The sequence below is a fragment of the Nycticebus coucang genome, chromosome X, assembly GCF_027406575.1.
Source record: "Nycticebus coucang isolate mNycCou1 chromosome X, mNycCou1.pri, whole genome shotgun sequence".
NCBI lineage: Eukaryota > Metazoa > Chordata > Mammalia > Primates > Lorisidae > Nycticebus > Nycticebus coucang.
The window spans coordinates 128,148,289-128,173,088 of NC_069804.1; the positions used below are offsets into that span (position 1 = coordinate 128,148,289).

The 24,800-nt window shown below is 36.1% G+C and overlaps 1 protein-coding gene across 1 annotated transcript in view; it reads right to left on the minus strand.

Annotated features, from left to right (window-relative positions):
- Positions 1–7,382, minus strand: part of RTL4 (retrotransposon Gag like 4) — a 147,262-nt gene extending 139,880 nt beyond the window's left edge. Inside the window, exon 1 of the mRNA XM_053580498.1 lies at positions 7,323–7,382. The gene's annotated coding sequence lies outside the window, so the exon portion shown is untranslated. The remainder of the gene's footprint in view (positions 1–7,322) is intronic.
- Between the last annotated feature and the right edge of the window lie 17,418 nt (positions 7,383–24,800).

Below are 24,800 nucleotides of genomic sequence, written 5' to 3' on the forward strand. Positions count from 1 at the left end.
TTCACACTGGACAGTTCTGCCCAAATTATCCAGACAACTATACCTATTGGATATTTTTTATATTTATTTTATACATTTATGTTTTTTTACTTCCTTCTACTATCATACAAACCTAGCCCAGGCTAAAGTCCTGAACTACTGCAATTCCTGTTTAATCAGTCTCTTTACCGCTAAAGTTTAGGGGTCAGCAGACTATGGCACCTGGTCTAAATCCAGCCTGCTCTCTGTTGTGTAAATGAAGTTTTGTTGGCACACAGCCACGCTCATTTGTTTACATATTGATTAATGCTACTTTTCAGACTGCAGTGGCAGAGTTGAAGAGCTACAACAGAGACTGTATGTCCTGAAAAACCTAAAATATTTCCTACCTGGGCTTCTACTAAAAACATTTGCTGGTCACTGTTCTTGTCTCTTCTTCACTGATCGTGCACAGTATGCCACATTGACTTTTCTAAAATGTTGATTTCATATCATTCTCCTGCACAAAAACCTTAAATGCACAATTGATAGTCTGCTGGTATGTACTGTTACGACCTTAGTCTTTTCATTGTGAGTGCACATGATGTACTGGTTGTTAAATAAATATTTTGAAACCACCCCCCCCGCTTAAATGGTTTCTATTAACATGGACTAACATCAAGCTTTTTAGCCTAGTATCCCTTTCTAATTCTCTTTCTTACTTGTTCCTTATAGGAACCATCTTTTCTATATCCAGAACACACATAGCGCATTCTTATCTTTGTCTTTTCCTTGAAATGATTTCCCTAGTTTGTAGTGCTCTGAATTTTTCTCTTTGCCTTTACGAATATGGAGATTATCTGTCCCTGTTTACCTGGGACAATCTCAGCTTATACCTATTACCCTGATGTAATTATTAATGGCACCTCATTTCACACCCAAGTGTCCTAGTTTAGACAACAAATTATATGGTCACCCTAGCTGTGAAACATATTCTTCCTTCAAGAATGACTTTAATTAAATTATACTGGTTCCAAGAAGCCTTTGATATCTTCAACCCATGGAGTTCTTTCCCTTTCAAGCTCATTTAGTATCTATAACAGTCATGTGTTACTTATAGAGTCTTATACAAGATTTTTTCCTTGCTTTTCTAATATCGACCCTCAATTAGAATATAAGCTCTTTTCCAATAGGAGCCATGTCATATATTTTATATCTATTCAGCTCTTAGATTATCTCTCATATACATAAATCGGTTTATGTATATGTATTGAATTACTGGTTGATTTACCTATCATTACATATAATCATGACACAGGAAATGCACCTTGGAAGAAGGAGCTACATTCTTTATAATCTATTAATACGATGATAATAGCATAAACAATTATATTAACCCCTTCCTGCCTTTACTCTATTGACAAACAAATAACTTAGGAGGCTTACCCATTCAGCTAGAATGCCTTGACCATTTTCATTCTCAGAAAGCTGCAGTAGGAAGGGTATTACATTAAGAATGATGGCACTGGGATTTCTATTCTTGAATCCATCATAATTACTTAAACTCTCTAGACCTCAGTATTCTTGTCCACCAAAGAAACAAGGTTGGACTAGCTTACTTCCAGAGCTAACATTACATTGCATTCAAAGAACTAATTAATATAATCCTTAGCTGATTTGTACAACATAGATTCAGTTAAACTCTGTAATATATTCTATAGAACTACCTGAATTCATCCTTAATTAAGTGATCTATCTTAAATTGATTTTTCTGTCAGCCACTTTCAGTTTGATTACTCCAAATTGTGTTCCTCAAACAGAGAAAAATTTTGTTTAGAGTGTGTGAGACTGTGTATAATATAAACACATATGTTCTCATAATGAACTGATATGATTAATCAAATTTTGGGAGAGGGAGATTCTGAGGTCTTCATGAACTAAATATCACACTTTTCCCCTTGATTACCAATTATAAGCTATTTGTTTTCCTAAACCAAATGGCTACTAGCGTCCATGGGAAGCTGGGTACAAGTAAGGACTTGGGCTTTCTTCGGTCCTAGTGAGAAAACTAATGCAGGATTTTCTTTTTCCCCTGCATACTATGTAAGTATATGAGGGCTATCATCAGGAAACCTCTACGTCAGCAGTTCTCAACCTGTGGGTCACGACATTCAAAGGGCCATGGCATTAGGAAAGTTGAGAACCAATGCTCTAAGTGAAGACTGTGAAGTGATAGATCTTGACTTTTACATGTTTATGAATCCTTGAACATAGGGGTGATACTGGATTTGCATGAGATTGCCAAGTTGCCCTGCCTCCCAAAAATCTAAAAAGAAACTGACGAAGTGATCCAAGTCCTACCTCAGGAAGAGTGAGAAGAAAATAGAATCATGGAGAGAATTTTTACAAGTGCCTCAGTAGGAAACTGGCACTCTACTGACATACTTCTGACTTACAGGCATAGAGAGCATTTTGCACACACTGTAGAACTACTGACATGCCACTTACCACACCTCCAACAAACTGACAGTTGAAAGTAACAACCTTATGTCAGGGTACCTAGCAGCAAGAGACAGAAAAATATATGCAAAACTGAGTATGTGCTCAGTGAAAGAGAACTGCTGAAGGGACAGATGAAAACCTGAATAAAAAATAAGAGCACTGAAGGAGATACAAGTGCATTACAAAAAACTATTTTTTGGAGTAAAAAGGAATAATTTTCATTTTTTTCTTTGAATAGCAAAATTTCTTTACCTCTTTTTAAAATTCTTTATCATAACTGTGTACATTAATGCATTTATGGGGTACTGATTTGATATACAATGTGGAAGGTTTGCATCTAACTGATTAACATAACCGTCTCCTTGCTTATTTATCTGTTGTGGTAAAACCATTCATACTCTTTTTTTTTTTTTTTTTTGAGACAGATTCTCATTATGTCACCCTGGGTAGAGTGCCGTGGTGTCACGTCTCACAGCAACCTCAAACTCTTGGGCTTAAGTAATTCCCTTGCCTCACCTTCCAAGTAGCTGGGAGTACAGGTGCCCACCACAACACCCAGCTATTTTTTGGTTGTAGTTGTCATGTTGTTTAGCAGGCCTGGGCTGGATTCAAACCCGCCAGTTTCAGTGTATGTGGGCTGGTGCCCTCACCGCTGAGCTACAGACAGTGAGCCAATACTCTATTTTTAATAGTTTAGAAATGTATCATTGCATTATGCACATTAGGTTGGCAGCCACAAAAAAAGATGGCGACCTCACATCTTTTATGTTTACCTGGATGGAGCTGGAACATATTCTTCTTAGTAAAGTATCTTAGGAATGGGGAAAAAAAGTATCCAATGTATTCAACACTGTATTCAATACTACCATGAAATCAGTATATAATCACCTACACATTCATAGGAATGGTAAAACACAACTAGAGTCCAGAAAGAAGGAGGGGAGAGGAAAGAGGGTATTTGGAGGAATAATTTTCTATCCATCCAATTGAAAGAGAAGATGGTCAATGGTCACTACTATAATAAAAATTGGCATACATACTTTAGGATAGACTGGGAATGTGTTTTAAATGTTTAATAAGGACTCAATACCAAAGGGACATGCTTTAAGCAAAACCCCATAAGAAAGCAGAAAAGGGGCTGGCAAACTATAGACTAGCAGGTCACCTTTTACCTATTTTTGTATGGCCTACAAACTAGGAATGTTGTTACATTTTTAAATTGTTGAAAAATATCCAGAAAAATGATATTTCATGACGTGTGAACACTATAAGAAATTAAAGTGTTCAAATCCATAATAAAATTTTATTGGAACATACCTATACTCCCTCATTTATACATTATATCTGGTTTAGGTGAAAAGCAGTGCTTGTGTAGCTTCAACACAGGGACAACAAAGCCTAAAATATTCACGATCTTACCCTTTACAGAAAGTTTACCAACCCATAGTGTAAAGCAGTACTGTTCAATAGAATATTCTGTGATGATAGAAATGTTCCACATACATGTTGTCCTGAGTACATAATATGTAACTGGCATAACTCAGGAACTGAATTTTTTATTTTATGTACTTTCAATTACTGAAATTCAAATAGTTACATGCAGCTAATGATTTTTGCATTAGGCAACAAAGATTTACAACAAAAACTAATAATGTAAGATTCAACACACAAAACAGAGTTAGTTATTAAGTAACAGTAAACAGCACAAACTTGTATGCACAGAACTACATAAAACAATAAATATTAAAAATAAAAGCAAAACTTAATAAAATAAAATTACGGTGAAAAATAATACATACTCTTTTTAGATAAGATAGCTGTAGTAAATAACAAATAAGACAGAGGAAGAGAAGGAAATGCTTAAGCAAGAACTTTGACTCTGTCTATATATGAAATTACATCCTTCAAACAAAATATACTTTTGTTGGTACAGTCATGGATCTTTAACAAAATTGTTCAACTACTTTGCCAGAAGGAAAATGAATGCAATGAAAAAATAAGAATTTTGGTGGCTGCAGTCTTTCATCATAATTTAATGGTATTAGAGATGAAAATACGAACATAAAAATCTTAATGACTTGGAAACAAAATTAACAAAAATTCCTAAATAACCCTTGGTTCAAAGAGGATATGAAAAGGAAAATATAAAATACCTAGAAGGGATGTAAAGGAGAACACTTCAGGCTCAGCGCCTGTAGCACAATGGTTACAGCACCAGCCACATACAGTGAGGCTGGCGGGTTCGAACCTGGCCTAGGCCAGCCAAACAACAATAGCAACTGCAACAACAAAAATAAAAAAAAAAAATAGTTGGGTGTTGTGTCCGGCGCCTATAGTCCCAGCTACTTGGGAGGCCGAGACAAGAGAATTGCTTAAGCCCAAGAGTTTGAGGTTGCTGTGAGCTGTGATGTCATAGCACTCTACTGAGGGCAACACAGTGAGACTCTGTCTAAAAAAAAAAAAAAAAGATATAGAAAAATTTAGTCAAAGAAAAATACGTACACCTAAATGTCTCCACCATAGAAAAAAGAAAATAAAGAAATGTATTTATCTTCAAAAGGAAAAAAACTAACAATGTTTACTCAGGAAGAGATAAAAGCTAAAAATGAATGAAATTTTTAAAAAATCTAAATTGAAAAGGCAAATATATCCCAAACTTTTTATTTTTTGAGGGTGAGATACAATTTTATGTTTCTGTTTTAGGAAAAGAGAGTAAGCTAAAATATAGACATGTATGAATGAGAAAAGAAGCATGATCACAAAAAGAGAGATGCTCAAACTCTGTGACGACAGCATTGAACATCTTTCTAAAAACTATTCATGAAATGGGAAATTTGAATAGACTAATGATCACAGAGGAAGATCAGAAAAGTAACAAATATGTTACCATTAAAAAAAGCTTAGTCCAAGATCACAGTGACTACAACCAACTTATATGTGAGCCTAAAGATTAAATACTACTATGTTATGTAAATGATTTTAGGCCATAGGAAACAATGGATGGCTTCTCAATCTATTTTATAAAATCAGCAAAACTCCAATTCTAAAGTCTGATAAAATAGTTTTCACAGTATTATGTATACAATTAAAATAATGTTAACATTAATCCAACCAAGATTGTTATGAACCAAAATATTAATTGTACATTCCAAGGAAATTGTTAATTAAAATCTCAAACAATACAATAAGAGAAATGAAAATTGCATCTTGGAAGGGTGCAGGTGAAGTTTACTAAGTGTAGAGTATAAGGGTTTGAATACAATAATTAAGAAAATTCCATGAAGGCTATGTTAACCAGTTCAGCGAAAATATTTCAGACTGTATATGGAACCAGCACATTGTACCTCATGATTGCATTATTGTACACAGCTATGATTTAATAAAAAGAAAATACCTACTTAACACAAAAGAGGATACTAACATAAGAACAGAGGAACAAAAATGATATAAGGTATATACAAAACAAATATCAAAATGGCAAATGCAAATTCTGTTATCAGTAATTACATTAAATGTTCATAAATTAAACAATCTAATTAAGAGGCATAAATTGGCAAATTCAATAAAAATATGACACAACTATATTCTCTTATAGAATATACTTTATTTTATTCATTTGTATACTTATTTTTATTGCATATACAAAGTTGACCTTCCAAATCCAAAAATCCATAACCCGACACCCTCTAAAATCTGAAACTTCTTGAGCATTGACATGATGCTCAAAGGAAAGGTTCACTGGAGCATATCAGATTTCAGATGTTTAGATCTGAAATGTTCAACCAGTAAGTGAAACGCAAAATTCCAAAATAAAAGAAATAATTTGAAATCCAAACTACTTCTGGCCCAAGCCTTTCAGGTAAGGGATATTCAAACTCTATTTAAAAAGTAGAGTATAATGTTTTGATACATATACATAGTGAAATAATCACTACAATTAAACAAATGAAAATATCCATTATCTTCCATAGTTACCTTTTATTTGCACAGAGTAAGAACATCTAAAACATATTATCTTAGCAAATTTTAATATACTATACAATATTTTTAACTATAGTCCTCATGCTGTACATTAGCACTCTAGATCATTCATCCTACATAACGGCAACATTGTACATTTTGACACATATGTCACCATTTCCTCCTACTTCTGACCCCTAGTAACCACTGATGTACTCAGTAAGAGACATTTCAGATTCAAAGACATGAATGGTTTGAGAATGAGAGGAGGAAAATATATATCATTAAAAGAGTAACCAGAAGAGAGGGTAAGTCACTATATAATATCTGAGAAAATAGACATGAAGACAAAAACTTTTATGACAAGGGATATTTTACAATGATGATAGGATCAATCCATAAGGAAGACACAGCAATTATAAATATATATGCATCTAACAACAGAGCACCAAAATATATAAAGCAAAGCTAATATTACTGAAGGAAGAAATAATTGAACAATAATAATAGAAAACTTAAATACCCTATTTTTAATCATGGATAGAACAACTAGACAGAAAATCATCAAAAAAGAAAATATTCAAACAATATTATAAACCAACCAGATTTAATAGACATCTATGGAACACTCTACCCAACAATACCAGAATTCGCATTCTTATTAAGTGCTATGGAACATTCTCCCAGGTAGACTAAGTATTAGGTTATGAAACAAAGTTCAATAAATTTAAAAGAACTGAAATTATACAAAGAATGTTTTCTATTCACAATAGGAGAAATAATAAGAAAAATGAGAAACTAATTTGAGATGAATGAAAATGAAAATACAACATACACCAACTTATGGGATAGATCTAAAAGAGTGCTAAAAGGAAAGCTGATTTGCAGCTATCAATACTTACATTAAAAAGTAAGAAAGATCATAAATCAGTCCAATCTTCTACTTCAGGAAACTAGGAAAAGAAAAGTTAATTAAACTCAAGGCAACAGATTAAAACCTAAACATAAGGTTTTAAACTACAAAAATACTAGAAAAAAATAAGGAGATAAGTACATGATATTGGTCAAGGAAATCTATTTTTTAAATTTCATTTCAAAAACTAAAGCAACAAAAGCAAAAATAGATAAATGAGATTACTTCGAACTAAAAAACTATGCACCACCAAGGAAACAACAGAGTGAAGAAACATACTACAGACACAGAGACAATATTTGCAAACAATATGTCTGATAAGATGTTAATATCCAAAACATTGTAGAAACTCCAAATCTCAATAGAAAAATATCCAGATATTCAAGTGCCCACAAATACATGAATGGATCAATAAACTGCAGTATATGTATACCACAGAATACCATTCAGCCATAAAAAAGATGATGATGTAGTATCTTTTGTAACAATTTGGCCATCCATTCTCCTAATGGTGCCCAACTGTACACCATTCTCCTAAGTATGACAAAAATGGAAAAACAAACACAATAAGTACTCAGTACTAAATTGGGACTAGTTGATAATACTTATGTACATATATAAAAGTAAAACTCAAAAGGAATTAAGTAGGTGGGAGCAGGAAGGAGGAGTAGGGTAAATTTATATTTAACTGGTACAATGCAGATATTCTCAGTGAAGGGCACATTTATAACTTTGATTTAAAATGTACAGCAGCAAAATATGTAACCAAAATGTGTGTCTCCCTGCAATATTCTGAAATTCAAAAAATGTTTAGCTTAGAATTCTTAAATAAATAAAGACAACTGATGTAGTTAACAGGCTTTGTGTGACCACACAAAAAAATAGGTAAAGGACCTGAATTGATATTTCTCAAAAAAGACACAAAAAATACAAAATAGGTAAGGAACCTGAATTGATATTTCTCAAAAAAGACATACATAACAGTTATATGAAAAAAAGTTCAACATCACTAATTATTAGGTAAATGCAAATTAAATACACAATGAGATCATCTCATACATATCAGAATGGCTAGTATCAAAAAGAAGAAAGATAATAAATACTGGTGAGCAGAATGTTTATTGCAGCCCAATTCATAATTGCTAAGTCATGGAAAAAGCCCAAGTGCCTATCGATCCACGAATGCATTAATAAATTGTGGTATATGTACATCATGGAATATTATGCAGCCTTAAAGAAAGATGGAGACTTTACCTTTTTCATGTTTACATGGATGGAGCTGGAACATATTCTTCTTAGTAAAGTATCTCAAGAATGGAAGAAAAAGTATCCAATGTACTCAGCCCTACTATGAAACTAATTTATGGCTTTCATATGAAAGCTATAAGCTAGTTATAAACTAAGAATATGGGGAAGGAGGAGAGGAGGGGGAGAGAGGGGGGAGGATGGGCAGAGGGAGGATGATTGGTGGGATTACACCTATGGTGCATCTTACAAGGGTACATGTGAAACTTAGTAGATGTAGAATATAAATATCTTAATACAATAACTAAGAAAATGCCAGGAAGGCTATGTTAACCAGTGTGATGAAAATATGTCAAATGGTCTATAAAACCAGTGTATGGTGCCCCATGATTGCATTAATGTACACAGCTATGATTTAATAATAAAAAATAAATAAATAAATACTGGTGAAAAAGTAGAGAATAGGGAACACTTTTACACTGTTAGTGGGAATGTAAATTAGTATAGCCATTAATGAAAATTGTGTGAAAGTTCCTCAAATACTTAAAAACAGAATTATTACATAGTCTATCAGTGCTACTTCTGGTCATATAACCTAAAAAATTTAAGTCAGTATATCAAAGAGATATGGAATCAAACTAAGTGTAATCAACAAACAAATGAAACGTGTGATGTATATACACGATGGGATCCTATTTAGCCTTATAAAAGAAGGAAATTCTATCATTTGTGACAACTAGGATGAACGTGGAGGATATTATGCAAAGTGATACAAGCCAGGCACGGAAAGATAAATACCATATGATCTCACTCTATGTGAAACCCAAAAGAATCAAACACATAGAAGTGGGAAACAGAAGATTGGTTAACAGAGGCTAGGGGTGAAGAGAATAGGGAGATGTTAGTCAAAGGGTACACAGTTGCAGTTAAAGAGAAGGTATACATGGTAAGTATTTATGGTGATGACTATGTTAATTAGCTCATTTCAATCATTCGATACTACATACATAAATCGTAAAATCACTCTGTACCCCCACCATTAATCAATACTTATGCACATATATAAAAGTAAAACTCAAAAGAAATTAAGTTGGTGTGGTTATAATTTGTGAAAATAACTAAACAATAAACTTGAAGCAAGTGAAAAGAAGTAAATATTAAACAATGTAGAAATTTAAAAAATAGAGAATAGGAAAACAATAGAGATTATCAACAAAACCAGAACTTCATTCTTTGAGAAGACTGAGAGGTCAAAGGCCAAAAATAAAAGATTATTCTGAAATGTGAAAGAAAGGAAATGGAGTCCAGGTTCTGTGTGGGCTACATCAGCCTTTATTTCCAATTGGGTGCAGGTGAGCTAAGCTCCAGAAGGAAGTCAGCATGTGGGTTAAGGTGGAAGGTGGATGGAGATTTAAGGAGTCAGAAGGGTGAAGGTGGGCACGTTCTATGTGGGTGGGTCTGCTCTATTTGGGCAGGTTGCTTCTATTTGAGTGAGTCCCTCCATTTGACACTGTCATCCCCATCTTTTTAGTCTACTATAAGGAGGCGGGATGATGGGTGTGTTATCTCTTTGACTACTTTCTGTAGGATGAAGGGCAGAGTGGGCTGCCTGTACGGAAAATGGGGTGGGGGCACAAGAGTTATGTTTATAGGAACAGTGGTGTTGGGTCTTCAGTTTGAACTGGGTGATATCAACACAGGGCGAGGATATGAGTGGTTGTTTTCAGTGACTGCCTGGTCAATAAATCAGGAGATGAGATGGAGAATTACTAGTCTGAAACTTCCACTAGCAAAAATACCCAGAGTTTAGTTTTCCAGGACAAGGTCCAGGAGGCATACTGATTTTCCAGGAATCGTCAGTCTTTCATAGGTAGGCTTTAAAGGTTGGGAAATTTTGCTAGGTCCTGGGAGTGACTGAGAAACCAGATCTTCAGAAAGACCTGGACAGACTTCCAGTGAGGACCTCCACAGGCTGGACATGGTTTGGGGGGAGGGTTGGGATTTGGGCACTGCTTTGACCAGTCTCCTGGCCCACTGCATTTAAAACACAGTCCAGGGGAGATTTTGTTCTTTCAGAGTACCCCGTGAAGTTTCAAGTTTTTCGTCTAGTGGCAGAAGCCAATAACTGGAGTTCTGAGAGGCATTGCTGTTTAGAGGTCTCTTCTCAGTTATTAAAGACCTTGAAAGCCAGGTCAGTGAGATCTCGCTGGGGGGTCTGAGGGCCTTGGGGGAACTTTTGGAGTTCTGCCATTTTTTCCTCTCTCTACCATATGGAGCAGAGGGTGGGTGGGGAGGTGTGGAGAGAGAGGGGGATGGGGTGGAATTCTTCAGGTAGGAATTCTGTGGATAGGAATGAGGTTGAGGGAAGGAGGGCTGTGGAGGGGCAGAAAGGAAGAATTGTCTGCCAGGTCAAAAAAAGACAATGGAGATTTGCAGGGGTGGGGAGGGCTGGTTTGGCCTACACAAGGAAAATTTAGAAGGGTTCACAAGACAAACACAGAAAAGGAATGTTTCGGACGAGGAGAAAGGCCTGGATGTTAGGAATCTCTGACGGTTTGCCTAATCTCTGACAGTAATTATTGAGATCAGTGAGGACTGAAAGGTCAAATGTGCCATTTTCAGGCCATTGGGAAGCGTGGTCTAGTCTGTACATAAACCAAGCAGTATTACAGAAAAAGATGAGGTGTTTAGGTTTAAGGTCAGTATAGAGCCATAGAGGCTTGAGGTGAATTAAAAGGCAGTTTAAATGTGAAGAAGGGGGAATCTGTGACTGAGTAGTCCCTCTATCAGAAACTGGAGGTTAAAAAAAAAAAAGTGAGGTTAAAGTAAGAATGTAAAGAGAGCCTGTGAGTAGGAGAAAGGAGGTGGCTGAGGTGGTCAGAGAGGTTACTAGGCCTCCGTGTGTGAAACCAGCCAGAGAAAAGTGGCCCAGGCCCACAGGAGGGTGTGCCCACACACAAGGCACTAGACAGGAGAGTCTGACTTGCCGGGGTGAGTCCGTAAGTGGCCAGGGCTGGGGTCAGAGAGGTACTAGGCCTCTGTGAGTGAAACCACCTGGAAAAGGTGAGGCTGGGGTTAACCAGCCGGAAGAGTGGCCCAGGCCCACAGGAGGGTGTCCCCAAACGCAAGGGACTGGACAGGCAAGTCTGACTCACCAGGGGTAGGCACAGACCACTGGAATTTTTAAAAAACCTGAGAGAGGGGCTATATACAACTGCTTAAGAGCCCCAGAGATGGAGGGAGAGGGAAAGAAGTTGAAGTGGGGAAACAGAAAACTTAAAAAGGTTCAGAAAGGGGTTCTAGATAAATGCTCACCTCACCAATAAACAGATAGATTTTAGGTGGGGGTTGGGTGTTTTTCTTTGTCTCATCAGAACAATAGTCTGTCTAGTTGGGTCTAACGGGGTGTATCTCAGCCCCTCCAAGGGGCTTCTCCCCAGTCCAAATCACAGCACGAAAATGAGAGGTCAAAGACTGAAAATAAAAGATTATTCTTAAATGTGAACAAAAGGAAACGGAGTACAGGTTCGGTGTGGGCAACATTGGCCTTTATTTACACCTGGGTGCGGTGAGCTGAGCTCCAGAAGGAAATCAGCACGTGGGTTAAGACGGATGGGGATTTAAGGGGTTGAAAAGTGGAGGTGGGTACATTCTACTTGGGCAGGTTGATTCTATTTGGACAGATCCCTCCATTTGACTCTTTCAAAGATAAAATGTGGGTGGACATTCCAGAGGACTCACCTGGGAACAGCCCTAGGCCCTAGCGCCTCCCCCCACCACCACTGCACCCAGCACACCTACAGTGGCAAGGGTGGTTGGAATGCTTGCCAGCATAGACACAAAACTAGTTTGGGGACATCTGAGTAAAATTCAGCAGCTCAAGGGAAACAGGATTTCAGCAGTTAGAAGAGGATTAAAAATTACCCTTTAGGGCGGCGCCTGTGGCTCAGTGAGTAGGGCGCTGGCCCCATATGCCGAGGGTGGCGGGTTCAAACCCAGCCCCGGCCAAACTGCAACAAAAAAATAGCCGGGCGTTGTGGCGGGCGCCTGTAGTCCCAGCTGCTTGGGAGGCTGAGGCAAGAGAATCGTGTAAGCCCAAGAGTTAGAGGTTGCTGTGAGCCGTGTGACGCCACGGCACTCTACCCAAGGGCGGTACAGTGAGACTCTGTCTCTACAAAAAAAAAAAAAATACCCTTTAGCAGAGACAATCTAGCCTGGAGGCTATAACCATAATCATTCTCTTCCCATTCCCTAAGGTAACTTTGTCACCTACTTAGTTCTGCTCTTGAGAATTGTTCTATGATTTAATGCCTCCACTTTGATGACCTTTTTCATAATCAAAAGACCATGTGCATGATTATGTCATGAGACTATTAACTACTTCTTCATCCTGGAAACACACGTCCTAAAATCTTAATAAAATCTCTTGAGAATTCAGTTCAGCATGGTAACTAACTGCCACTATAGGCTGATAAGGGGTGCCTCTCTCCAGGTGTCAGCAGACATTTTCACGGAAAATCTGCCTTTGTGTTGATTTCTCCGTGCCTTTTCTCCCTCTGCCTCCAGACCCTGGGTGGCTAGGAGAGTCCCCTCTTGGGGAATTCTCAGTCCACTGTGTTGAGGCTCCTTACAGTGAAGTGATAATAAAAACTTAAAAAAAAAAAACAAAACATTTAGCTAGCTGGTCAAAAAACAAAGAAAAAAGACTGAAATTACTAAAATTAGGAGTGAAAGAAGAGATATACTACCAACCTTGGAAAAGTAATAGAATTATAAGGAAATACTATGAATAATTGTATAATAAAAATGAGATAATCTAAACGAATTCCTAGAAAGAAATAAACTACCAAAACCATATAGAGAAAAAACAGAATATTTTTTCTTTTTTTTTTTTTTATTGTTGGGGATTCATTGAGGGTACAATAAGCCAGGTTACACTGATTGCAATTGTTAGGTAAAGTCCCTCTTGCAATCATGTCTTGCCCCCATAAAGTGTGACACACACCAAGGCCCCACCCGAAAAAAAACAGAATATTTAAACCCATAAGAAATAAATATACAGAATTAGTAATTAATAGATGTCCCATAAAGTAAAACCTGGGAAAGCACGACTTCACTTTTTTGTGTTTGTTATTTTGTTTTTTATTATAAATTAATAAAGGGGCACATGTTATTAGGTTACATTGTTATGCCTTCGTTAGGTAAATTCTAATTTGTAGGTGAACCCTTAACCCATAAGGTATGCCAAATACCTGTGCGTTATACCTGATAGGTAAGATCTTACCAAACACCCTCCCATCTTTCCACCCCCCTCCTCCTTACTCCTCTGCTTCTTGGATTTGTGTTTTCTCTCATATGAGTGTGTAATTTATTCATTACTAGTTCCATATAAGTATTGAGTATATTAGATGCTTGCTTTTCCATTCTTGTGACTCTTAAGAGGATGTTCTCCAAATTCTTCCAGGTAAATACAAAAGATGTAAAGTCTCCATCTTTCCTTATGGCTAAATAATATTCCCTGATGTACATATACCACAGTTTATTTATCCATTCGTGAGTTTTTTTTTTGTTTGTTTGTTTTTTATTAAATCATAGCTGCGTACATTAGTCTGATCATGGGGCACCATACGCTTGGTTCATAGACCGTGAGTTGATGGACACTTGGGTTGTTTCCACATCTTGGGAATTGTGAATTGAGCTGCAATAAACATTCTAGTGCAACTGCCCTTCTGATAAAATGATTTTTTTTCTTTAGGAAGATATCTAGTAATACGTTTGTGGGATCAAATGGAAAGTCTACTTTTAGATCTTGGAGGATTCTCCATACTTTTTTCCATAGAAGCTGTATTAGTTTGCAATCCTTTCAACATTACAAAAGCATTCCCTTCACACCCATGCAAGCATCTGCAGCTTTGGGCCTTTGTGTGGACTATTCTCATTAGGGTTAGGTGAGATCTTAACATGGTTGATTTGCATTTCTCTCATGATTAGAAATGATGAGCATTTTTTCACGCGTTTCTTGGTCATTCATTTGTCGTCTTGGAAGAAGGTTCTATTCATGTCTCTTGCCCAAATTGTCTAGGCTGCCCAAAACAATCTATAGATTTAATGCAATCCCCATTAAAACGTCAACATCTTACTTTGAAAAACTTGGAAAACTAGTTCTTTTTTTTTTTTCATGTAGAATCAGAAAACACACCGAATAGCCACTGCAAGTCTAACAAAAATAAGTCTAGCGGCATCATTTTGTCAGACTTCAGGTTATACTACAAGTCTATACTGATCAAAACAGCATGGTATTGGCACAAAAATAGAGACATAAATCTATGCAATAGAATAGAAAACCTAGAGATAAAACTAGGCTCATATCACCATCTGATCTTTGATAAACCAAACCAAAGCATACACTGGAGAAAAGAACCCCTATTTAATAAATTGTGCTGGGAGAACTGGTTAGACACATGTAGAAGACTAACACTGGACTTAACACCTCTCACCACTTATAAAAATTGACTTATGACAGATAAAAGATTTGAATTTAATACATGGCTTAACTTTTAAATTTTGAAGAAGATTTAAAAAAAATTTTTAAACTCTATCAAAAATAGAATAAAAGAAATTAGATCCAAACTCATTGTATGAGGTTGATATTAGTCTTATATATTATGACTAAATGAAATTTATCTTGCCTAATGCAAAGTTGGTCTAACATATGAAATAAATCAATATAACATACCACATTAATAGAATAAAGGAAAAACTCAATCATTTTATAAAGACATGGAAATAAATTTTAAAAATCTAACATCTTTTCATAATAAAAACACTCAACAAACTAGAAATAAAATAAAACTTTCTCAATCTAAAAATGGTTATTTACAAAGCCCAAAGCTAATATCATACCTAACAGTGAAAGATTAAAATGTTCCTCTTAAGATCAGGAATCAGACAAGGAGGCTCACTTTTGCCCCTTCTGTTCAACATTTTATTGGAGATTCTATACACAGCAATCAGGTAAGTAAAATAAATAAAAGATACCCAAGTTGAAAAGAAAGAAGTGAAACTATTTCTATTTGTAGATTACGTGGTCCTGTATATAAAAAATCTTTAAAAACTCTCAAAATATTATTAGAATTAGTTCAGCAAGGTTTCAGGATATAAAATCACCATATAAAAATCATTTTCCAGCTCGGCACCTGTAGTTCAGGCGGCTAGGGCGACAGCCATATATATGAGAGCTGGCAGGTTTGAATCCAGCCTGGGCCAAAAAATAGCTGGGCGTTGTAGTGGGCACCTGTAATCACAGCTACTTGAGAGGCTGAGGTAAGAGAATAGCTTGGGCCCAGAGTTTGAGGTTGCTGTGAGCTGGGATGCCACAGCACTCTACCCAGGGCGACAACTTGAGACTATCTCAAAAAAAAAAATCCATCATTTTCCTATACACTAGCAATGAACAAACTGAAAATAAAATTAAACAATTCTGCTTATAATAGCATCAAAAATAATAAAATATTTGGAAATAAATTTAACCAAGGAAATTTAAGACTTGTACACAGAAAACTACAAATCATTTTTGAAAGAAATTAAAAATCATGTAAATAAATGAAAAGATACCTGTGTTTATGGATTGGAAGACTTAATATATAAGATGACAATATCCCAAATTTATCTATAGATTGAATCCAATCTCTTTCAAAACTTTTTTTCCTGCAAAAACAAGATGGCAGTAATCCACAATTATGAGATCCAGAATAGCCAAAATAATCTTAAAAAAGAACAAAGTTACAAGATTTACACTTTCTTTTTTCAAAACTTCCTACATAGCAACAATATACTGTGTGGTACTAAAATAAAGATAGACATATAAATGAATGGAATATATTTATTAGAAAGTCCACAAATAAACCCTGATATTTACTATCAATTGATTTTATCATGGGTGCCATGCCTACTCCATGAAATGGTACTGGGAAAACTGGATATTCACATGTAAAAGAAAGAAGTTAGGCTCCTACTCTGCACCACATACTAAATTTAACTCAAAATGGATCAAAGACCTAAATGCAAGTGCTAAAATAATTTTTTTTTTTTAGAGACAGAGTCTCACTTTGTTGACCTCGGTAGAGTGCCGTGGTGTCACAGCTCAGAGCAATCTCCAACTCCTGGGCTTAGGCTATTCTCTTGCCTCAGCCTCCTGAGTAGCTGGGACTACACAATGCCCAGCTATTTTTTGTTGCAGTTTGACCAGGGTCAGGTTTGAACTCGCTACCCTTGGTATATGGGGCCGGCGCCCTACTCACTGAGCCACAGGCACTGCCCAACAATAAATTTCTTATAAGAAAATACAGGTGTTAATCTTTGTAACCTTGGATTTGGCAATGGCTTCTTAGATACCACACCTAAAACATACAACAACAACAAAAATCCAGATAAATTGGACTTCCTTAAAATTAAAATAATTGTCATCAAATGATACTATCAAGTGGAAAAGACAATCTATAGTTGAGAAAAATATTTTCAAGCCATATACCTAATAAGTTTCTGGTGTTCCCAGTAAAGAATTTAAAGAAAAATTAAAATAAACTCTATCAAAACTAGAAGAAAAGAAAACAAATCTTGTATATCTGATCCCATATATTTTCTTTTTTCTTAAGAGAGTCACTCTGTTGCCCTCGGTAGAGTGCCATGATGTCATAGTGCACAGCAACCTCAAATTCCTGGGCTCAAGTGACCCTTTTGCCTCAGCCTCCTGAGTAGCTAGGAATACAGGTGCCCAACACTTCACCTGGCTAGTTTTTTAGTAGAGACAGGGACTTGCTCTTGCTCAGACTGGTCTTGAACTCCCGAGCTCAAGGAATCCACCCACGCTGACCTCTCAGATTGCTAGGATTATAGGCATGAGCCACTGCATGTGTCTTCATGTATTTTCAAGCCATATATCTGATAAAATTCTGGTGTCCATATATATATATATATATATATATATATATATATATATATATATATACACACACATACATATGCATATACACACTATATGTTTATATATATTTATATACATAAATAATAAAAAAGAATATTAAGAGAATTAAAAATAAGCAAAGGATTTAAATAGACATTTATACAAAGGAGATATAGAAACAGTCAATAAATATACAAAAAGATGCTCAACCTTATTTGTCACTGGAGAAATGCAAATCAAACCCACAATGAGATACAACTTCACGCCCACTAGCTGTGTCTGTCAAAAAGACAATACAGAGTGTTGGTAAAGATGTGGAGAAATTGGATCTCTTTATACACTGTTGGTAAATGGATCAGCTGTTTTGGAAAACAGTTTTGCAGTTCCTCAAAATGTTAATTGTGCAGTTACCAACATGACCCAGCAATTCCTTTAGTAGGTATATACTCAAGCAAATTGAAAACATACGTTCATAGAAAAATGTGTATTTTTATTTTAATATTCTTAACAGCGTTGTTCAAAATCGCCAAAACACAGAACTGACACAAATAAACAAAATCCATGCAATGAAATATTATCCAGCCGCAAAAGGAATGAAATACTGACATATGCTACAATATGGATGAACCTTGAACACACTCGATTAAAGGCCATAGATTGTATGATTCTAATTATCAGAAATGTCCAGAATAAGCAAATCCATAGAGATAGGAAGCAGAGTAATGAAAGTACATGTTATAAACGAAATATACATGAAAGATCTAGGAAAGCTAGACCCCTTAGAGCAAAAGATAGATACATTTGATCATTTGGAATTAAAACCTTCTATGTAGTAAAATACATCATAAGCAAAAATATTATAAACAAAAATGTGGCATGCTGATAAAAGACACAAGGTGACTATGCATGAACAAAAAGCTCTTTTGATTTGAAAGAAAAATGATAATTCAATAGAAAAATGAGCAAATGTGGAGGAAGGGGAAAGATCGCTGACTAGAGGCATCTTTCATCAGAAGCTCCCATCCAAAAAGAAGAAAATTGGACTGAAGTGAACTCCAACTCAGGTAGTTAACACTGGAGGGTAGATCGCAAGCTGAAGAAATCAAGGTGCTCAGCATCCCCACTGAGACGAACAGCAAGGACAAAGATGATAAAGAGGAAAGAAGAGAACAGAGGAAAATTACAGAGCAGACCAGACTGGAGAAGCCTGGAGCCAAATAGGAGGGTAAGAGAGATCTCTCCTCCACCCAGGGGCTCTTCATGAGCAGCAAAACACAGGATCTCTCACCCCATGGAAGAGTCCCATGAAGAAAAATATGTCAGAAAAAATTGTTTTTCTGCCCGTAAGCATATGTACCTCTGGGTCTCCATCCAGCCTAGCAGAACAGACAGCAATTTTGGCTCCAGCTGCCTTGTGATCACAGACCATTCCCCATCTTTCTTGGGTTGCTTGACTCCCCATCGCAAAGGCCAGCTTCCAAGTGGCCCATAAGTCAGGGTGCTAAGCTTGCACAGACAGGCTAGAGGGGTAGCCCAACCCTTGGCACCAGAAAGGTGAAAGTGCTTTGGATTTTACCCAGTACTCAGAGCAACCAAGGGAGCAAGGGTTCCAGAGGCCATTGTCTCTGTCACCAACAACTGGCAGGATCCTTAACTGTTAGCACAAGAAAAGGAGATAGGCCCTACACACTCACCATGTCTACTGGGAACTCTGAGGGATCTCTGCCTTGTGTGGCCAAGTGAACTGAGTGTACCCCACCATCAGCTGTGGGAGGAAATATTGGTTTGGCTGCACTGACTCCTGTGGGACAGGGTCCCTCCTGAGCCTCCCTCCTGCTGGTGGGGACTCTCCTTACCCACTGGAGTGGCTCTGTTTAGCATCTCTGCCCAAGCAGCCCCTCCTAGAGTTTCAGCTCCCCAACCCTCCTCCTGCTGACATAGAGAAGATTGGGCCAAGACTCAGGAGATCCCAATCTGGGAAGGCATGGGGGGCTGACAGCAGGTCACAAGGCCTCCTTCGACTGCAGGTGAGGGCCTTGGTGATTTGAATCTGTTTCAGCTGGGACACTGTATGAAAACTATGGACTTTTGTCTCCAAGCAGGAGATAACGAAGGAAATCATTAGATTCCTTGAAAAAAAAAAAAATGACAAGCTACAAGCTATCAAAACCTGTGGGATACTACAAAGGCAGATCTAAGAGGGAAATCTATTACATTAAATGCTTATATTCAAAAAACAGAAAGAGCATCAATCAACAAACTAATGAACCATCTCAAGGAGCCAGAAAAGGAAGACCAATCCAATTCCAAACCTAGCGAAGAAAAAAAATAACTAAAATTAGATTGGAATTAAAAGAAATTGAGAACATAATTATTCCAAATATCAGCAAAACAAAAATTTGGTTCTTTGAAAATATTAATAAAACCAATACACTCTTGTCCAGATTAACTGGAAACGGAAAAGTAGAATCTCTAATAACTTCAATCAGAAACAAGAAAGGGGAAATAACAACACATACCACAGAGATACAAAAGATCATCACTAACTACTACAAAAAAACTTTGCGCCTAGAAATTTGAAAATGTGGGGGAAATACCTGGAATCACACCACCTCTGTAAAATCAACCAGAAAGAATTATATATTTTGAACAGACCATTATTAAACATCAAAATTGCAACAATGATCAATCTTCTAAAAAAGAAAAGTCCTGGATCAAATGGTTTTATACCAAAATTTCAAAAAAGAGCTCACACATATATTGTAGAACCTATTCCAAAGGAAAGAATCCTCCCCAACATGTTCTATAGAAGCAAACAACACTCTGATACCAAAACCAGGAAAGCACTCTACAAAAAAGGAAAACTGCAGACCAATATCATTAGTAAATATTGAAGCAAAAAATTAAAATAAAATCCTAGCAAACAGAATACAGCTACACATTAAAAAATTATACATCATGATCAGGTGGGCTTTATCCCAGGGATGCAAGTTGGTTCAACATACATAAATCCATAAATGTAATTCACTATATACATAGAATCAAAAACAAGACCATATGATCCTCTCAATAAAGGCAGAAAAAGCATTCAACAAAATTCAGCTCTGAGGACGCTTAAGAAAATAGGCATAAATGGGATATTTCTTAAGCTGATAGAGGCCATCTACAACAAACCCACAGGCAATACCATACTGAATGGAGTAAAACTGAAAGCATTTTCACTTAGAACTAGAACCAGACAAGGATTTCCACTACCCCCACTGCTATTTAACATAGTGCTAAAAGTCCTAGCCAATTCAATCAGGCAGGAGAAGAAGTTCAAGGATATTCGAATGAGGACAGAGGAGATCAAACTCTCAATGTTTGTTGATGCTATGATCTTATACTTAGAAACCCGAAAGACTTGACCACAGGGCTCCTGGAAGTGATCAAGAAATACAATAAAGTCTTTGGATGCAAAATCAATGTCCACAAATGAGCAGCCTTCATATACTCCAAAACAGTCAATCTGAGAATCAAATCAAAGGCACAATACTCTTCACAATAGCTTCAAAGAAAATGACATACCTGGGAATATAGCTAACAAAAGACGTGAAGGACATATACAGAGAGAAGTATAAAACCCTGAGAAAAGAAATAGCAGAAGATGTTAATAAATGGAAGAACATGTTTCATGCTCATGGCTGAGAAGAATCGACATTGTTAAAATACTACCCAGAGTGATTTATAGCTTTAATGCAATCCCCATCAAAGCACCAATGTCATACTTTGAATAACTTAAAAAAAAATACTACACTTCATGTGGAATCATGAAAAACCCAAATAACCAAAGTAATTTGAAGAAACAAAAGCAAATCTGGAGGCATAACATTATCAGACTTCAGGTTTTACTGCAAGTCTATATTGATCAAAACAACATGGGTACCAGCACAAAAATAGAGATATAAACCTATGGAATGGCATAGAGAACCTAGATATGAAATAATCCACATATTGCCATCTGATCTTCAATAAACCAAACAAAAGCATACAATGGGGAAAATAATCCCTATTTAATAAATGGTTCTGGGACAACTGGTTAGCCACATGTAGAAGACTAAAATTGGACCTGTACCTCCCACCACTTACAAAAATTGACTCTCACTGGATAAAAGATTAAAATTTAGGACAAGAAACAATAAAAATTCTAGAAGAACCTGTGGAAAGAACTCTCAACAAAATCAGCCTGGGAAAAGGTTTTATGAAGAAGACCCCTTGGCAATTGCAGCAACACCAAAAATAAGTAAATGTGACATGACCGAACTAAAATACTTCTGCACAGCTAAGGGTATAACAACTAAAGTCAAGAGAAAACGTTCAAAATAGGAAAATATATTTGCATGCTATGAATCTGACAAAGGCGTTATAACTAGAATCTACAGAGAACTCAAACTAATCAACAAGAAAAGAGCAAAGAGTCCCATTTATAAGTGGACAAGAGACTTGAACAGAAATCTTCTTGGAAGAAGACAGACAAATGGCCAACAAACATAGGAAAACAGACAAATGGCAACAAACACATGAAAAAGCACTCATTGTCCTTAGTCATCAGAGAAATGCAATTCAAAACCACCCTGAGATATCACTTAACTCCAGTGAGAAAAGTCCACATTACAAAATCCCCAAACTGCAAATGCTGGCATGGATGTGGATGGAAAGGACCATTTTTACAGTGTTGGTGGGGTTGTAAACTAATATAGCCTCTATGGAAAGAAGAATGGAGAATCCTCAAAAAACTAAAAGTAGATGTTCTAGCAATCACATTGCTAGATCTCTACCCAGAAAGAAAAAAAATTCATTTTACCATAAGGAAATTAACAATAGAATGTTTATTACAGTTCAATTCACAATCACTAAGACCCACTGGAATCAACCCAACTGCCCATCAACCTAGGAATGGATTAATAAACTGTGGTGCATGTATACCATGGAATACTATTCAGCCATAAAAAAGATGGAGACCTTACATCTTTTGTATTTACCTGGATGGAGTTAAAGCACATTCTTCTTAGTGAAGTATCACGAGAATGAAAAAACAAGTATCCAATGTGCTCAATACTAATATGAACCAAAATAAAAACGGCCCACATGAGAGAAAAACACAATTGATTCAAATAGGGGGTGGGGGGAGATGGGAAAGGGGAGAAGGAAGGAGAGAGGGGGGTGAGTAAGCTCTCACCTAATGTGTACAATTTAAAGAATATACAGCACATCCCCTGGGTAAAGGGCTCAACTACAACTTGAACTTTACCTAAGAAATGCAAACAATGTAACCTAGTAAATTGTATCCTAATATTAATCTGATATTTTAAAAAAGATATACATAATAGAAAATATGAGGGGAAAATATCACATTTATGGTAACAATCAAGTAATAAAAATATGTAGGAAAAAATTAACAATATTACATAATATACAGAAGGCCTTCATCAAATTAAAATCTACCAAAGGGAAAGAAAAATGAAAAATGAGCAAATGTTAACAGTCAATTAACAGAAGACTAATACGAAAAATTCTAACAGACAATAAGGTTCACTCTCAGTCAAGCAAATGCAAATTCAAATAAAAATGAGGTGATATTTTGAACTCATCAGACTGACAAAACTTAAAGTCAAATGACACTTATATATCACTGGTGGAAGTGTCAAGTTTTACAGCATTTTTAGAAAGCAATCTGGAAACACCGATTGAAATGAAACATTAACTTAATTCAGCAATCCCTTTCCTTGTAGCTTATTCCATTGTAATATAAGCATATGTAAAAGAATGTTTATTGGAACATTCTTCATAATGACAAAAAAACAAAAGCCTGGAATGAACTACAGAATTTCCTTTACTGGGGGAAAGTTCAGTACATCATATTGTATCCACTTCATAAAATATCATATAGCAATCAAAACTAATGTACTACTGGTATTTAAGAGAAATTTTCAAAGGTATTCTGGATTTAGACAAGGAAGATGCAAAAATGTATGTAAAATATAATCCTATTTTTTATTTTATTATTAAACCATAGTTGTGTACGTTAATGCGATTTTATAGACCATTTGACATATTTTCATCACACTGGTTAACATAGCCTTCCTGGCATTTTCTTAGTTATTGTGTTAAGACATTTATATTCTACATCTACTAAGTTTCACATGTACCCTTGTAAGATGCACCACAAGTGTAATCCCACCAATCACTCTCCCTCCGCCCATCCTCCCCCCTGCCTCCCCTTCCTCTGCCCCTTCTCCATATTCTTAGGTTATAACTGGGTTATAGCTTTCATATGAAAGCCATAAATTAGTTTCATAGTAGGGCTGAGTACATTGGGTACTTTTTCTTCCATTCTTGAGATACTTTACTAAGAAGAATATGTTCCATCTCCATCCATGTAAACATGAAAGAGGCAAAGTTTCCATATTTCTTTAAGGCTGCATAATATTCCATGGTGTACATATACCACAATTTATTAATCCATTTGTGGATCGATGGACACTTGGGCTTTTTCCATGACTTAGCAATTATGAATTGGGCTGCAATAAACTTAGAGATCTAAAAATAGAACTGCCATTCAATCCTGTAATTCCTCTACTAGGTATACACCCAGAAGACCAAAAATCACATTATAACAAATATATTTGTACCAGAATGTTTATAATCCTATTAAAAATAAGGACATACATGTGTTTATAAGTATGAGCACAAGACAGTATGGAAGGATATATCTTAAGGGTGACATGGGTTACTTGGAGAATGGTAAAGAAGAGGAGAAGGTTTAAGGCCAAGTTAAAAAAAAAAAAAGGAAAAAAAAAAACCCTGTAGATCTGTGGTTCTCAACCTTCCTAATGCCGCAGCCCTTTAATACAGTTCCTGTGGGTCACAACCCACAGCTTGAGAACTGCTGCATAGATTATGATCACATCTATGTAAAGTTATGTATTCATCTCTAAATATCTATACAGGAAACATTCAAAATTAATCTAAAAATATATTAAGGGTAGAATGAGAATGTCTACCTGAATGTACTTTCCTTAATTTAATTTAAAAGGTCATGCAAATAAAAATATTATATGTATACATCTAGCAGTATGATGAAGTATGATGTAATCGCTGTAAGACACCCCCTACAACAAAAAACTGAAAAGGCTCTAACCTTAGAGAAATCAATAATGAAAAGGTTAAGTCCTCATCTTACTTTGATATGTGATATTGAAATTGGTTAGGAATAATGAT